The 15,079-nt window shown below is 38.4% G+C and overlaps 1 pseudogene; it reads left to right on the forward strand.

Moving 5' to 3' along the window:
• The first annotated feature begins 932 nt into the window (after positions 1–932).
• LOC139443791 (uncharacterized) lies at positions 933–11,661 on the forward strand (annotated as a pseudogene).
• Positions 11,662–15,079: the final 3,418 nt, after the last annotated feature.

Consider the following 15,079-nt stretch of genomic DNA (forward strand, 5'->3'; position numbering starts at 1 on the left):
ATATAAAGTTTGAAATGTGATATAATGTCGTCCACACGCAGTGCTCACCAACTATCATGAGAGGAGTCATGGCGGCGTGTTTGGTGTATCTCCTCCTCATTCTGATGCCTCTGTTGGGTGTGGATGCTCAGACTAAACACTTCATGGGAGGATCAATGAGCTTCAAGTTCGTCGACACATCCAACCCTAAAGCGTTTAAGGTATGAAAAGCCGTCTTCAGTTTGGCTTTGTAATCATGTTTAAATTGTTATAGAAAAGATATACATGTACTGCTCAAGGTCGCATTCACATAATTGCACAAAAGGATGCATGATTGTCTGATAGTCATGATAGTTTTATTATCACTACACTTTCCCAAACTGCTGCGCAAACTAACGACAGATTGCAATTCAATCTGACGACGATATTCAATCATACTGCTGACGCTAAGAGAGAGAGAGTAACTAAATTGTTTTTCACATTAAAGGAACTGCTGTAATACTGAGTCGACATTTTACGAAGTAAGGTATGCCATTATACTGTAACGGATCTGAATATTGTGGGAAATTAATGAAAACATATAATTTGCATGTTTTCGTATAATTACTTAAAGGGGACTATACCAGACTGATATGTGAATGTGTTTTATTTGTACTTTCACAAAAGAAGTATCGATAATCATAATTATTAAAAGAAATGAGTGACTTTCATGTCAATGGTTATCTTAACTGTTGGTAATGTACAATGATCGACCTTTTTGTTAAACTGAACAATAGAATCCAACCACCAGGATTCTAAAAATACCCCTCTTGCAACAATTACAAACTGAAACTCAGGTTTTTTTTCAGGTACAATTAACGACTGTTACCGGGTGGGTGTTAGGTGAAGGACCCTGTGGCGAACACTGCTCGATCAATGACGTCGGAAGGAGCACAGCTACGACTCGAAACCATATGTTGGACATGAATGGCTATGCATATTTTGGAAACTGGAGGTCGGAGGTCAGAAGTAACTTCATTAACAGTATGATGACTGACAAAGTATCCAAGAATCTCACTGGCAAAGTAGCAGCCGTAAATGGTCCCCTCGGGTGGGAACAGGAAGTAGCCGGGGTCATTCTTGAAGTCGATCCATTATCACGCCAGACAGATATTGTGTAAGTGTAACCAGCTTGTTCTTTAATGTGAAATTATTACATATTAGATCATTTTTTCTTAAAGTTCATAAGGTGAATGTACGGAGGCAATATAAAGTGGCTTGCTGTTCGATCTGTTGTTTGACCACAGATCTTTCTGGATCATTATATGGCCGTTCCGTGAATATTCTATGTCAGCAACCCACGCTTGTCGTAAGAGGCGACTAACGAAATCAGGTGGTCAGGCTCACTGGTTCATGGATGTCGTTCTTTTCCAATTGCACAGATGCTCAAAATGTTGCAAGTTGACATGGTAAGGATGTTATCTGTGGTATGACTCAACGCCCTGCTGCAATGTCAGTCACTGAATTGTCTGGTCAAGTTGGATTACTTACAGACCACCGTATTATGGCTGGGATATTGCGGCGTTAAACAACAACCAAACAAACACTACATAATGCACGATCCCGTTAGTCGCCTCTTACGTATACGACAAGCATAGTCGCCTTTCACGGCAAACATGGGTTGCTGAAGACCTATTCTAATCCAGTAGCTTGGTCTGGTGACTTGGGTTCGGTGACCGACATTGGGACACGCAATTGTAGGCCGGCCTGTTGTGATGATATTGCATTAATGATACAATAATCAAAGTGTCTTGGAGCTTTTGACAGTGGTAACATGTCAAGGGCATGGGATAAGGGGATACCAGTGTTGATTCGATGCATTTACAAACAGACAGACATGCTTAACCTTTCAGCGAACCCCTGGTGTCATCAGAGATTTTCAATGATCTATTCATATAAGTTTCACCTCAATTTTGCCTCTTCCGCCAAATGGAATCTGTGTAGTCGGATAATCGAGACTGGTTATTCTCGAGCTTTGACGTTTTGCATGTACGTACATTGTACATGTAATGTATCACAAAATGAAATTTCACAATATGATGATTCTTTATCACCAGGTGTTTTTGTTATTAAAATGATTGATCTGTACGTTATATGATGGTTTTTATGGTCAAAGAAACGAAAATGAATAGCTCGTTGCAACTTACATCAACAGGGTGGATGGTAGCTTCTGGAAAGACTTTGACTATGGTTACAATGGCGACTCAAGATTTCACCTCCAAGTCAAGATATCTACACATGAACGTAGTGACACAGGGAAACCAAACAACAGCCCTGTTGCGATGTTTAAGCCTACGTACAAGTAGGTTGATAATAATATAGTGTGGTCCCATTAAGATGAAGTGATAATACTATTAATAATAGTCCATTTGTTTGGAGCTTTTCCCGTGATGAATATCATGCATTATTAGTCCGGTCAATGGATCAGTGTGCACTCGAATTTCATTCTCAGCTCCTTGGGGAGTATACAAGCCATGCTAAATGTAGTGATGTTTATTGAAAGTATATCATTCAGGTATTCTAAATATAGTGATGTTTATTGAAAGTATATCATTAAAGTATTCCAAATATAGGGATGTTTATTGAAGGCATATCATTAAGTATTTATTGATTTCAAGTTTTGAAACGCATACATGACTGATTATAAATTTATGTCTTCCAGAATTCTCTTGAACAGCGTAACAGTCATCACACTCTCCACCATGGACGAGGATGGGGATTTTGTTCAATGTCAGCCAGCAGAGTACATAACAGCTGGTGGTCTACCTACACCACGTAACACGACCATACATAAGGTAACAATGAAGCTTTGGAGAGTTTTTGTTCATTAACATAAATTGCAAGGAGAAGGTGCACGTTCATGTCCATATGAACAATTATATAATGGATGACGCCAGACTACTGTGTTAGCATTATCATCCGCCATGTTATCAGTATTATCAGTTAATCCATGAAGTAAATGCACAAAGATAACGGACGTCATGATGAATGACTGAATATGGCTTTACGACGTTTTTAGCAGTATTTCAGCAATATCACGGCACGGACCACTAGAAATTGGAACCTCATGATGAAGTTGCATGCTGAAGTTCATTGTAGCTGAATGAACGAAAACCTTTCAAACATGCTTCACAAGTGTCTGGGCATTTATAACAACACAGATGTAGGAATGAGGCAAATGTTTCCGAGCACACCCAGATTGTAAGAAGCTGTAAAACAAATACTGTACACGTGCCACCATCGTCAGTCTGTTTGAACGTCACAGATTGATTGGTAGAAGAAGAAGAAGAAGAAGAAGAAGAAAAATATTTTATTAACGTCTCACCGCCATAGTATATAAGCATGTATGATCTACATTATGTCAACATGTTTTGTGGGCTGGAGGCGTGATTACTGAATAAATCTGTCTGCCTGTCTATACTATTTTTTTCAGTAGTTCACTGATGCAATAACCCCTTTGACGTTTGGGAGACTAAGGCAGTTCTTTTTCTTCAGGACTGCAGCATAGAAATAAAGGCCCATGAATCTGATCACTTCTTTGATAAAGGATGGGGGACACTACCTGTTATGATGATGGACTTTAACTCCAAACCTATAAGCCTCAAGGGGGACAGTCGTCCAGTTATACCAGTTGGACCCCAGCCTCTCAGTCTTATAACGGTTCAGGTAAGCAAATAATCGTTAGTTTAACTTTTCAGGCAGTTGACCGTGGACGACATCATATTTTGTTCTGATTCATGATTTCAGTTCATGATACAGACCCTGAAAGTCATAGAGGCGCCCGAATTTGTGGACCCCACAAAGAGTAGTCAACATGTGTTCTACATTTATGCTGGTTCAACACTGGAAATACCTCTCTATGCTAAGCCATATGATTCGGCCAAAAGGTACGTTATGTGATTCCGTGTTCTTTTGGAAACAAAGTTTCCGGATCTCCGCCTGTCATCAGATTATTTAACGTCATCATACATTCGCTTCTTAACAAAGAGATTTGTTTCATATTCCAGTGAGATTTCTAACCTCCATGTGAGATCAATTCCATGGAGAATTTTTTTCGTTCCCACCACTGAAATATGACACCAGTCGCCGAAGTGATGGTGTCAAGTACGCAATAGTGAAATGGCGGCCATTGAAAGCAGATGTTGGAACCTACCTCTTAGGCGCATTGATAACGGATAACTTGGGGTAAGCATTGCTATCATACAGTATTATGCGAGTAGGCGATAAACTCACTTTTCAGTGTGTATATATGTAATACTAAACATTTGAACTTGAGTTTACAAATGGTAGCCTTTGGTAATCGTAACAGATTTATTCATACAATGAGCAGTGTTTTAGCAACGATTCATCAATTTACTCGGAAACCTTTCATAACTCATAGATGTGCTGTTCGATGAGCCACAAACTGTTTCGATAATCATTTTGGAAATGAACAGTTGATAAGGATGGTGGATTGTCAAATAGAAAAACAAAAAAGTGATCAAGCTTAAACTATTTTTGCAACAGTCATATAGCTAGAATGTTGCGGATTACACATCACTAAAGAAACAAGGAAAGTTAGTTGACTTAGTCAATTTATGGTAGCCAAAACAAATAGCTTCAAAAATGGTATAAGCCGAACCTCACATTGCAAGTCTGCCATCTTCTTCTGGTGCACCTTCGATTTGACATTGATTGAACATCCGCCATTGATTGAAATATAGCGACAAAACCCTTTCCATATCCAAAAGAAATATCTGCATAAACCAGAGTCGATTGTACAATTCCGACTATATTATGAGCATGTGTTTATTAATCACTACCACATAGTTATGATACCAGGTGTTCGCGAAAAGGTGAGCGTAGCCCGCTCCACCGATGGCACCCGTCACAAACACATGCAAAGGCAAGTCAGTTGTTTACCTGAAAAAACATGGGAACATATGGTCAAAGGGGGTATTGCATCGAAAGACATGTGTACATATAACTGACGATGTCAAGTACAGATGGAATCTATATATGTTTTCTAATAAAAAAGTCATGTATATATTCAGCAACCGCATTATTGATATATTTTCAGAAATGATGGACTTGATAGGAATTACAAGATCATTGTCAAAGGTAAAATATAGTCTGTAGCTATAGTAGGTTTCCAAACCTGAAACAGTGAATGAATGAGATGGCCAATATAATCTCAATAATAAATATATATATATCAAATATTATCTGTCGAATATCAGTGCACACGTTAATGTAATATTTCTCCATTTCGTATAGACATACACTTCGCAACACCTGATGCTGTTTCGTCGGTAAGTAAAGAGCGCTATAACATTTGTTTAGTTCATACTCTGTGCCTAAGTGCCGGACAATACGTTATTCAGGATGAGGTCGGGGGTTTCCAAGGGACGCAACCCTGCATAACAAATTCCGGCCACCTGCAGCTCCATCAAAACATATGATTCATTATACTCTGAAATCTGTAATCTGAACTATATTTATTCAGAATACCAATGACTAACATTTGGGGCGGTCGGGTGGCCTAGTGGTTAAGCGTTCGTTCGTCACGCCGAAGACCCAGGTTCGATTCCGACATGTGTACAATGTGTGAAGCCAATTTAATATTTCTTTGAGCGGCATTTAGAAGTTGGAATGGTAACTAAGACAAAATTGTTATGGATGCCCAGCTGTAATAAAGAAGTTGCTCATCCATAACAATTTTGTCTTAGTTACGATTTAATATTGCTAAAAGCGACGTAAAACCATACTCATTCACTAACATTGGACGAAGACGCAAGTTGGTGCTATGCAGAGACCTACTACATTTCAGATTAGCTTCTGTGCTCTGAGGCGCCTCTTGCTGGATGTGCTAGATGTGTGGTAGAATTCATGTAGCTGTGATCCTTAGGAACGTCGCGTTGTAGACACGTGTCCTGTGATGGTATAAACGTTGTTTCTTTCTTTTCAGACTCGACCCTTCTTCACATTATTCCCCACTGATATTGTAATACGGTGCCGACAGAATTCAACATGTTCCTTCCCCATTTACTCCACAACCAACCGCCCTGGGTAAGCATATTGTATTTGTAAAGGTAACAAGCGTGTGGCTGATATAACGCAAAATGATTTCGGGTGCCAGAAATAAATTCTCAGCTCTACATTTTTTAGTAACGTTGAACGTAATACTATATTCACTGAAAAATCCTATATTTCAAGTTAAATATTAATTTGCGAGGTCCCGAAACGAAACATAGCAGAAATTACCTTGTACTCCACAATAAGTAATTTACTAACAAGAAATTGATAATGATAACTACGGACCCAATAATTCAATGGAAGTCTGGCATACGACTTAATTCACTAGGATAAGCATCCCGAGATACTATGCTACTGTTTCTTTAATATGTAAAGTAAACTACGTTTATAACGAAGTGACCGATATAACGAACTATTTTTAGTCTAGGCCATTTGTTGTATGTATGCTGTCTATGTGTTTATAACGAACTACGGTTATTACGAACTAAAATTGAGTTCGTTATGCCCGTAGTTTATTGTATTAGCTAAAATGGATAGAATTATCATTAAAAGACCCTCGAGTTATCAGACAAAGTGCGGGTCATTGTAACTTGATAATGCGCTCATTTTGCCCAACCACGGGCCATTATCAGTCACGTTGTCATAGTTATTTTGCACACTAAAGTAAACAAACATGGCGTCTGACTGAATCGCGTGATTGAGTAAGTGCCTTACGAGTGATGTTTATATAGGTCTATATGTCCTGTGCATCTTTTTAGAAGAAAACAACGGTTTAGATGAGGAAATACCTGCAGATAGACGGTGACGCCAACACAACGGCGAAGTGCGACGATTTGGCAGTGTTCTGATACTCTGACATCCCTTGCAAATACCAATAAATTAATCATTGCACTGTCAATCATTGAACTGTCAGTTATAAGTCCAGCAAAATGACATTGGATTAGCTCACACAATTGTGTGCCTCCCATATTGGCGCAATCGAATGCCAAGGTCGAATTAATTTACCAACCAATCCCGTCAGCCGCCTCTTACGACAGTCATAGTCGCCTTTTTACAGCAAGCATGGGTTGCTGAAGACCAATTCTATCCGGATCTTCACGGGTTACCCTTGTGGTATTATATACACATAATGCAGATTTTCACAGAATTCAAAGGATTTCTCTGTCAGTTGTGTGTTACTAACAACACATTTACTCAAATATCAAATATAGTCATAAATATGTACTCATCTTAATTCATCGCATTAAACTGTGCAGAGGACGAATAACTTCTATGAACTACAGAACTTCGACTTTCAAGAATACCCAAATTTCGGTGCCAGTCAAAGTGACCAAGGATGCACAAGAAATGTTTGAGACTGATGTAAGAATTACATCTGATCAGGACGGGGGACAAAGAATATGTTTCCTGGCGTATGACGACCAAGGGTAAGGAGAGATATAAATGTTTTAAATAGTTTTTTGACAACATTTTATTGTTAATCGTAGGTGATTGGTATCTACCAATGTACTTCACGTTTATGTTATATTTGAGAATACAAGATTTCCCTTGATTCCATTATACGTAAACAGAATGTACATACCTTTACAGGACAGGGTCGGAGGAGAAATGCCTTGGGATCTCTATGGAAGTTGAAGGTCAGTTAAATATGTTGACACTCTTTCGATACTGATACATGCATGTGTTAAGGAAGGGGTTTACAAAACATAGTTTTCATTTAATGTTTTTAAAACATATCTTATTTGCATCAGCAGCAGTTTGACGACAGGATTATGAGTGAGTGAGTGAGTGAGTGAGTGAGTTTAACATCGCTTTTACCAGTATGTCAGCTTAATGTGGGAGGAAAGCCCGAAGTGATGCAGGTCTCAGACGTTTACCACTTCGGTGAAACCCATCGTGCGGTAGACGAAACGCGCCTTAGACGACTGGGCCACCCGTGCCACCAACAGGGTTGTGAAAACAAAAAGGAGAATGACGTTTATATCATATGTTCAAAAATAATTGACACTAGTTGCATGAAGCAATTTTTCATCATGTTCAATTGTTTAACAAAAAAGAAGGGTATAAAACGCTTTGTCATTTGAGCTGCATCGAATGTTAACATTCATATATCATCTATGGGAGGTTTAATTAACTTACCTTTTTGTAGATCCCTGCAAATCAACTCCATGCTCGTCCGGCTCATGTAAAAGCAACGGCTCTACCTTCGAATGTATTTGTTTTCACGGATATACTGGTCGCCTTTGTGAATTAGGTATTTGTCATTAACTTGTAACAATTAGTTTCCACTTAGCAATGGAATTTCAGATATCACCATTATTCCGTCATTGAGATGGTAAGATATGAATGTATGTTTTTAAATCTTTTTGCTCTCAAACAATAAAAAATCCTTATATTTCGTACAAGTTTCCAAGATGACGTTTTCTTTGAGTGCTTATCCCAGGTATATAATATGTAGTTGTGTGCACTTATATTAAGGTCGTGGTGAATAGCCATAATTAATGTATATTGAAGATCTACACTATCCCTTGTGTTTTAATTGACGTATCATTATTCATCAGATGTGGACGAATGCCTGAGCAATCCATGCCAAAACGGCGCAACCTGTTTCACCAGCAACCTCTTCACAGGTTTCTACTTCTGTGCTTGCGTTACAGGATTCACTGGAACGAACTGTGAAATAAGTAAGTATAACCATTCGAAGGTTTATATCGAGAGAAATACTTTGCAACAATACATACAGTAAATCATACGTCATCACATTAATTCTATAAATTTCTATGAATACACGTGTTTGATTGAAAATTCATTTAGGACGGCCCTTTAGCAACCATGCATGAATGTGCATTACATTATTATTATTATTATTTTATTTTTATTATTATTATCATTATTTACAGATTAAAATAAATTAAAATAAAATACAGCAAAGAGGGTTTGGGTGATCCTGGCACAGTCAGGCTGGTTCGGTTCAACATCAACTCAGGGTCCTTGTCCCCCCTACAAGCAGCCCAGACAGCGAATGGGACTTCTCCCAGGAAGCGCTGCCAAGTCAAACCCACCCAGAAATTTTCGGAGAATGTGAAGACTACTCAACACTGCAGCCTTCTGCATTACCCAGATTGTCAGAAGGGCTGTATTCCTGGTAGCAAACCCGGGTACTCTCCCAATGCCAGTCAACAGATTGGGAGGTACATGTACCAAGGCACCGAGAACAATGGGGAGTCGGACAAATTGGTACTTGGGATGCAAGCGTGACATTTCGAAAGCGAGGTCCGCATATTTGCATGTTTTTTCCTCAGTCTTGTCAATCACATTAGTGTCAAAGTGGACAGAAAATTCAATGATATAAATGATTTCATTGGATTTATCAAAAAGGACAAGACGACTTCATCCAGGCGAAGGACTCTGCAGGGTTGCAGATTTTCTCAACACACTGCCCATACACTCGATGCAGTGGTCGTTCAGAAAGCCTCTCCCTGAAATTATTATTATTATTATTATTATTATTATTATTATTATAAATGCAGCAAAGAGGATTTGGGTAATCCTGGCACAGTCAGGCTGGTTAGGCTCATCTTCAGCTCAGGGCCCTTGCCCCCTCTACACGTAACCTAGACAGTGAATGGGACTTCTCCCAGGAAGTGCTTCCTCGTCGAATCCACCGATAACTGTTCGGAGAATGTGAAGACTCCACAACACTGCAGTCTTCTGCATTACCAAACAATGAGTCGGACACCTTGGTACTTGGGATGCAAGCGTGACATTTCGAAAGCGAACTCCGCATATTTGCCATGTTTTTCCTGAGTAAGGTAGCCAAGTGGTTAAAAGCGTTCGCTCGTCACGCCGAAGACCCAGTTTCGAATTCCGACATGTGTACAATGTGTGAAGCCCATTTCTGGTGCCCCCCGCCGTAATGTTGCTGGAACATTTATGAAAGCGGCGTAGAACCATACTCGCTCACTCACTCAGTCTGGAGCTGGTGTATGCATTAAGCTGGTGAATGACGTTAAGGGACCGTGCTCCAGGGGACATTCTGGCCAACATTGCGAAATGATGTGTTTTAAAGCACCATGTTAAGCGTTTTGACCAGACAAACAAACAAGTTAAAACTAGTTGCAGTTACAAGAAAAATATCATTTTATCTCTGCGTGAAGGATTAAATTGATTGTACCCTTAATTATTATTTCATCAAAGAAAACAGGGGTTCAGTAAACTTTGCATACATGTTATGCCTGTAAAAAAACTGTGAAAAAATAAAAAATATAAATACTGAAAGAAATGTTGATAAAAGAGACAATTAGATGGACACCAAACCCACCAAAAATAATATCTTTTTAACGGCTGATATTTTTATTATGCATATAGAAAAGGGACTATGCTTTTCGTAAGAGGCGACTAACGGGATCGGGTGGTCAGGCTCCCAGACTTGGTTGATACATGTCATCGTATCCGAAATGCGTGGATCAATGCTCATGATGTCAATCACTAGATTGTCTGTTCCAGACTCGATTATTTACAGACCGCCGTCATATAGCTGGAATATTGCTGAGTGCGGCGTGAAACAACAAACACAAATTATGCTATGAATTTCAATGCTTCTTGAAGTTTTCAGGTCATAACACATAACACCTGATTTGTGGAGTTGTTGTTTTGCATATGCTTGTTTTACATATTTCTCTTGTACATTTTTTAACTTTCATCAACATCATTCATATTCATAATCATTAACTCATGTCACTTTTCTTTGAATATATTATCTACATGTATGCATTTTGCTTTCAATTGCCAATAACACTGAAATGTATTTGATTGAATATGTGTTACTCTATTAACAGGTAACTGTGATATGATATATGTTGTATACTTATATTTACCTTTTATATTTTTCAGGTGATGATCACAACCTGGATAACTTAGACATGCATGCTTTAGAATCTATCATAAATTTGTTTAATTTTGCAACGTTACAGGATACAACGTTACCATGTGATAGCTCCTATTCACATAGTGGGATGGTCCGCATAATACATTTGGGGACCGACCATTTTATATTCTGGGGTGGGGGTGGGGGTGGGGGTGGGGGTCGGGGGTCGGGGGTCGGCGAGGGAGTACAGGCATTACATCGAAAAATATAAATTGTTCCCGATAATTAAAAGAAAACAAATTAATTATGCTTCAGACCGTTGAAAAATTGCCTACCCCCCAAAATACATCGTTGCACGGTGTCTTTCTTAAAAAAAAATTTAGGCAAACAGTTTTAATTAAAAATAATTTATGATTTGTTGTGGAAGTTGAAACGAATTGCAATCTCGATATAGTCCCAGGGTCCCTAATCACTGATGTTTTGTTTCGCATTAATAGTGATCATATGAAATTACTCGCTCGCTCGCAGAAACTTTACGTTGAATATGATCCAGCCTGGTCTCTGTCAATGTAATGTTTTGTTAATACCTTAAAACCAATGTCTACCAAATTTATCGAGTTATTAGTTAGAATTGTAAGTGAAGTAACGGTTTGGTGCCAAGTGTACTATGATCTCAATGAGGTTTTCTGTGTACCGGATTTGTTTTCGCGTGGTTTCTGTTGCAGATGATTAAACCAGCTGCTGTCATTTGGCTGGCATAAGGAGTCACTCTGTGTATAACCGTTGTACCGCCATAGGTAAGTCGTGACCTATCTTATAAGACTAATGTAGCATCAGTGGGTCATTACACTGATACGAATATTTAGACATGGATGTTGTGTGCAATATTTTCTCGTTTCAAACAGTGAGTGTCATAAAATTATTTATTTAATACAATGAAATGTATACAACATGAATAAAATTTCTGTAAATATTTGATGAACTGTTTGCCACTCAAGCGAAAATCTAGTTAGAATATTTCATATTCAAGTAATAGTTGTATACAATTTGTAATACATTTTTTTTTCATTTTTTGGAGTAGGCAAACAATACGTTTACAGACTATCCAATCATTCAAAGTATGCGATTCTGTTGTGCATGTATCGTTTGTTGGCATCCGATTTTCGTCCAAATTAGAATTCTTGGTTCACAACCATGCTTGTTTTCGTCGTGTCCACAAAAGCAATCCTAGTCAGGACCAGCTTCGCGGGTGACTATCCTTCGAACTCAAACTGATCACGCCATGTGATAACAAGCAAAACCTAACTCCCTTACTGCAGAACAAGTATTCGTAAAGCCTTATCTCCGGGTATACATGTGATGTGAAAGTGTTCAAAATGGATTTTGGAAGTTTTGGTTCTCAGTATGCCTGCGTCCCTACCCATTCCCTTCATCTTTGAGCAGTTACTGTAGATGTTGAAATTAACGCGAGCGTGAATTAAATGCGACAAATGCGGGTGGTCTTTGTTCGCATTAATGACATTTTTTTGATGGATTATATTCCAATGACTTCTGACATAAAGATGGCAGATATAGTTTTAGAAATTTATTAAGGCTCTTCTTAGACGTTCAAGAAGAGGTATCTGCTAAAAACATTGTACAATTCCGACTATATCATAAGCATGTGTTTATCAATATATCACTATCACATAGTGACCGTGGTCCAGTTGACAGAGCGGAAGGACATAGGTTCGATTCCCGGAGCATCATACCAAAAGATGCTAAAAGATGGCGCTTGTTATTACCCTGTCTTGCATTCGGCATTAAGGGGATGACTAAGGCCAGACTAGTATAAGCGATCACATACCCCGAAATATTCACCTGAATCAAAGAGTCAAAATAGGGAATTGCATCAGATATACAAACAACGTTGTTGCTGGTTTTGGTGTGGATGTCCTCTTGGCAGACATATACGTAATTGCTCTTTTTGAATTTTCACATAACACGCTTATTCATTCTTGAACTATTTATTTGAATGACAGACAGACAGACAGATATAGTTTATTAAAGTGTCACAAGTTAAACAGACATAGCTTAAACATTTCATAGCACAATAATAGATGTTTGACATCAAGCCATATTTTGGCTTACGAGACACTACGTATTTATTACATTATGTACGGTAAAATACTATTCACAATGATATGATCGTTATAACAAATATATATAGAACAATAAATGCAAGTATCATATAAAGAATTGTTGTCTATAAAGCATGTTTCTTGTGGTAGAAGCATTCTTATTTTTTGATGCGCCCAGGATTATTTTCAGATAACAAATAAATGAATAGATCTTTAGGATCTGTAGAATCTCAATGTAACGGGTGTCATTTTATTATTGATGTCATTCCTAGATCAAGTGAGGCGACTAACAGGGTGACCTGTGAATGTACGGATGCTGACACACAAGAGAGCTGTACAATCGCTCATCCTCGAGCGAGGAACAAACTGCTGAGTGTAACCATCGTTGTGTCCGATCGATAGTGACGTTCTTGTATATTTGGCAATCTTTATAATCCGATGAAACAGTGACCAACCTACCTCGGAGATGCTGAATATATATTTTGCAAGGACATGGTCAATTTTATGAACAGTTTTTGTGTTTAAACTGAGTCTCAGAAACAACGTTGCATGTATGGCATTGCTCATTCCAAAATTGCATTTACTTCAGAATAATTGTGTTCAATGACCAAAGGTGGATATGGAATTGTGAGTGAGTGAGTGAGTTGGGTTTAACGCCGCTTTTAACAGTATTCCAGTCATATCGCGGCGTGTCAGCTTAATGTGGGAGGAAAGCCCGAAGTGATGCAGGCCTCAGACGTTTACCACTTCGGTGAAACCCACGAGCACGGGTATGGTGCTGACAAACCTAGAAACAGTGGATATGGAAAACAGTAGAATAAAACGTATGTCATCAAACCAGGTCTTTAGTGTTATGACTGTTCGTTATCTCGAAAAATGGATGCCATTTCAGTTGTTTTATTCAGAACCCTTATTTTTCATGTATTCGCATGATTAACAAAAAAATGTCGATCAAATTCCATCTCTCATATCACTTGCTTCCAACAAAATGGCGGCCAGTCAAAACGATCTGATCGATAATCAAGGTCTCTATTTTAATAAAGAGGGTCTTACCCCGCGAAGTGTATCAAAGCACTTGAGCTTCTTGATTAAAAACAGGAAAAGATTTGCAATATATCTGTCGACGCCAAGTTGACGGCACAAATGCTTTGCAAATCCTGTGGTCGACTGAAATCTGCTCGTTGAAATCCATGATGTTTACAACACGGATTTCAGTTCTTTACGCAATTTTGATTAGACTATGCATGAACTCGTTAATCCAGCCACAATGTAACTCCGGAATCACAGTCTAGTTCGGCAAGGGTGAAAACAAGATTGTTATAGTCAGTTAACTCCCTCACCTCGGGAAGATGGCCATTTGACGCCAGTCTGTAAATACTCTTTTAGAGGTGTGTATTTAACCCAATGTCAAAAGAGTATTAGCGACACATAAACAGCCGCCTGAACAAATTGCTATTGTGAGATAAAACCGTAAATTAAAGTACATGGAAGAATACATATGCTGTATGTGTCCTTTCCAAAACGTAACTGATAAGAATGTCCAACAAAACCCATAATATCAACAAAGTGTTTTGCAAAATCACCGAAGTGACAGTAAAATCTGGCCTGCGATCTATTTGCGCATTTCGGACTCTGAACACGTGAGGCCGAACGATCGTCTGTCGTGAAGAAATAACAAATGTCAAACTTTAATCTCGCCATGTGTGGAATGTTATATCTATAACATTTTTATGTTAAGCAATAAAGAAATCCAGCCCCAAATGGCTGTTTGTTTACCATTACTGTTTGTTTGTTTGTGAGTATACCACATCGTTTTCTGGTGTAAATGTGTTCTCAGTCATAACACTAAGCTACAATACAGGTGTCAAACATTACCTACTGATCAAAAGAAAGTATACAATTATTTGGTCTGCTTTTAAAATGAAAACGATAAAATAGTATTTTGAAGTTAAATACGACAAACCAATCAGAATACGCGTATGAAAGAACAAAGAATCCCTCGGGAATATTTTTCTATTTTACATACGTCTTGCATTTACAAATATACCCAAGAAACAGT

Source organism: Haliotis cracherodii, unplaced genomic scaffold, assembly GCF_022045235.1.
Source record: "Haliotis cracherodii isolate W230 unplaced genomic scaffold, xgHalCrac1.p SCAF_5, whole genome shotgun sequence".
NCBI lineage: Eukaryota > Metazoa > Mollusca > Gastropoda > Lepetellida > Haliotidae > Haliotis > Haliotis cracherodii.